The sequence below is a fragment of the Misgurnus anguillicaudatus genome, chromosome 21, assembly GCF_027580225.2.
Source record: "Misgurnus anguillicaudatus chromosome 21, ASM2758022v2, whole genome shotgun sequence".
Lineage (NCBI taxonomy): Eukaryota > Metazoa > Chordata > Actinopteri > Cypriniformes > Cobitidae > Misgurnus > Misgurnus anguillicaudatus.
The window spans coordinates 11,977,501-11,980,000 of NC_073357.2; the positions used below are offsets into that span (position 1 = coordinate 11,977,501).

The 2,500-nt window shown below is 46.6% G+C and overlaps 10 non-coding genes across 10 annotated transcripts in view; all 10 read right to left on the minus strand.

Moving 5' to 3' along the window:
• Window positions 1-94: 94 nt before the first annotated feature.
• LOC141354884 (5S ribosomal RNA) lies at window positions 95-213 on the minus strand. Its single transcript, XR_012361314.1, has one exon. It is a non-coding gene; the product is annotated as a 5S ribosomal RNA (ribosomal RNA).
• A 141-nt stretch (window positions 214-354) lies between these two features.
• LOC141354886 (5S ribosomal RNA) lies at window positions 355-473 on the minus strand. The gene has a single exon (XR_012361316.1). It is a non-coding gene; the product is annotated as a 5S ribosomal RNA (ribosomal RNA).
• A 141-nt stretch (window positions 474-614) lies between these two features.
• On the minus strand, window positions 615-733 carry LOC141354887 (5S ribosomal RNA). Its single transcript, XR_012361317.1, has one exon. It is a non-coding gene; the product is annotated as a 5S ribosomal RNA (ribosomal RNA).
• A 141-nt stretch (window positions 734-874) lies between these two features.
• Window positions 875-993, minus strand: LOC141354889 (5S ribosomal RNA). Its single transcript, XR_012361318.1, has one exon. It is a non-coding gene; the product is annotated as a 5S ribosomal RNA (ribosomal RNA).
• Window positions 994-1,134: 141 nt separating this feature from the next.
• LOC141358105 (5S ribosomal RNA) lies at window positions 1,135-1,253 on the minus strand. Its single transcript, XR_012364594.1, has one exon. It is a non-coding gene; the product is annotated as a 5S ribosomal RNA (ribosomal RNA).
• A 129-nt stretch (window positions 1,254-1,382) lies between these two features.
• LOC141357571 (5S ribosomal RNA) lies at window positions 1,383-1,501 on the minus strand. The gene has a single exon (XR_012364058.1). It is a non-coding gene; the product is annotated as a 5S ribosomal RNA (ribosomal RNA).
• Window positions 1,502-1,642: 141 nt separating this feature from the next.
• LOC141354890 (5S ribosomal RNA) lies at window positions 1,643-1,761 on the minus strand. The gene has a single exon (XR_012361319.1). It is a non-coding gene; the product is annotated as a 5S ribosomal RNA (ribosomal RNA).
• Window positions 1,762-1,890: 129 nt separating this feature from the next.
• On the minus strand, window positions 1,891-2,009 carry LOC141353604 (5S ribosomal RNA). Its single transcript, XR_012360699.1, has one exon. It is a non-coding gene; the product is annotated as a 5S ribosomal RNA (ribosomal RNA).
• A 141-nt stretch (window positions 2,010-2,150) lies between these two features.
• Window positions 2,151-2,269, minus strand: LOC141354891 (5S ribosomal RNA). Its single transcript, XR_012361320.1, has one exon. It is a non-coding gene; the product is annotated as a 5S ribosomal RNA (ribosomal RNA).
• Window positions 2,270-2,422: 153 nt separating this feature from the next.
• The window catches only part of LOC141358607 (5S ribosomal RNA), a 119-nt gene continuing 41 nt past the window's right edge, over window positions 2,423-2,500 (minus strand). The window contains exon 1 of the ribosomal RNA XR_012365104.1: window positions 2,423-2,500. This exon is cut by the window's right edge and continues 41 nt beyond it. This is a non-coding gene — a ribosomal RNA (5S ribosomal RNA).

Genomic DNA, 2,500 nt, shown 5'->3' on the forward strand with positions numbered 1-2,500 from the left:
AATGTAGCAACGCCATGCCATCGGTGAACGCTTACAGAAAGGATGCATTTCTGGAAAAAAATTATATGAATAAATAATTAAATAATTTATTAAATGCTTACAGCACCTGGTATTCCCAGGCGGTCTCCCATCCAAGTACTAACCAGGCCCGACCCTGCTTGGCTTCCGAGATCAGACGAGAGCGGGCGTGCTCAGGGTGGTGTGGCCGTAAGCGAGCGCTGACTCGATTCGAGAGCCACTTCAAGACTAATGTGGCAACGCCATGCCATCGGCGAACGCTTACAGAAAGGATGCATTTCTGGAAAAAAATTATATGAATAAATAATTAAATAATTAATTAAATAAAGAAATAAATGCTTACAGCACCTGGTATTCCCAGGCGGTCTCCCATCCAAGTACTAACCAGGCCCGACCCTGCTTGGCTTCCGAGATCAGACGAGAGCGGGCGTGCTCAGGGTGGTGTGGCCGTAAGCGAGCGCTGACTCGATTCGAGAGCCACTTCAAGACTAATGTGGCAACGCCATGCCATCGGCGAACGCTTACAGAAAGGATGCATTTCTGGAAAAAAATTATATGAATAAATAATTTATTAATTAATTAAATAAAGAAATAAATGCTTACAGCACCTGGTATTCCCAGGCGGTCTCCCATCCAAGTACTAACCAGGCCCGACCCTGCTTGGCTTCCGAGATCAGACGAGAGCGGGCGTGCTCAGGGTGGTGTGGCCGTAAGCGAGCGCTGACTCGATTCGAGAGCCACTTCAAGACTAATGTGGCAACGCCATGCCATCGGCGAACGCTTACAGAAAGGATGCATTTCTGGAAAAAAATTATATGAATAAATAATTAAATAATTAATTAAATAAAGAATTAAATGCTTACAGCACCTGGTATTCCCAGGCGGTCTCCCATCCAAGTACTAACCAGGCCCGACCCTGCTTGGCTTCCGAGATCAGACGAGAGCGGGCGTGCTCAGGGTGGTGTGGCCGTAAGCGAGCGCTGACTCGATTCGAGAGCCTCTTCGAAATTAATGTGGCAACGCCATGCCATCGGCGAACGCTTACAGAAAGGATGCATTTCTGGAAAAAAATTATATGAATAAATAATTAAATAATTAATTAAATAAAGAATTAAATGCTTACAGCACCTGGTATTCCCAGGCGGTCTCCCATCCAAGTACTAACCAGGCCCGACCCTGCTTGGCTTCCGAGATCAGACGAGAGCGGGCGTGCTCAGGGTGGTGTGGCCGTAGGCGAGCGCTGACTCGATTCGAGAGCCACTTCAAGACTAATGTGGCAACGCCATGCCATCGGCGAACGCTTACAGAAAGGATGCATTTCTGGAAAAAAATTATATGAATAAATAATTAAATAATTTATTAAATGCTTACAGCACCTGGTATTCCCAGGCGGTCTCCCATCCAAGTACTAAACAGGCCCGACCCTGCTTGGCTTCCGAGATCAGACGAGAGCGGGCGTGCTCAGGGTGGTGTGGCCGTAAGCGAGCGCTGATTCGATTCGAGAGCCACTTCAAGACTAATGTGGCAACGCCATGCCATCGGCGAACGCTTACAGAAAGGATGCATTTCTGGAAAAAAATTATATGAATAAATAATTAAATAATTAATTAAATAAAGAATTAAATGCTTACAGCACCTGGTATTCCCAGGCGGTCTCCCATCCAAGTACTAACCAGGCCCGACCCTGCTTGGCTTCCGAGATCAGACGAGAGCGGGCGTGCTCAGGGTGGTGTGGCCGTAAGCGAGCGCTGACTCGATTCGAGAGCCACTTCAAGACTAATGTGGCAACGCCATGCCATCGGCGAACGCTTACAGAAAGGATGCATTTCTGGAAAAAAATTATATGAATAAATAATTAAATAATTAATTAAATGCTTACAGCACCTGGTATTCCCAGGCGGTCTCCCATCCAAGTACTAACCAGGCCCAACCCTGCTTGGCTTCCGAGATCAGACGAGAGCGGGCGTGCTCAGGGTGGTGTGGCCGTAAGCGAGCACTGACTCGATTCGAGAGCCACTTCAAGACTAATGTGGCAACGCCATGCCATCGGCGAACGCTTACAGAAAGGATGCATTTCTGGGAAAAAATTATATGAATAAATAATTAAATAATTAATTAAATAAAGAATTAAATGCTTACAGCACCTGGTATTCCCAGGCGGTCTCCCATCCAAGTACTAACCAGGCCCGACCCTGCTTGGCTTCCGAGATCAGACGAGAGCGGGCGTGCTCAGGGTGGTGTGGCCGTAAGCGAGCGCTGACTCGATTCGAGAGCCACTTCAAGACTAATGTGGCAACGCCATGCCATCGGCGAACGCTTACAGAAAGGATGCTTTTCTGGAAAAAAATTATATGAATAAATAATTAAATAATTAATTAAATAAAGAATTAAATAAAGAATTAAATGCTTACATCACCTGGTATTCCCAGGCGGTCTCCCATCCAAGTACTAACCAGGCCCGACCCTGCTTGGCTTCCGAGAT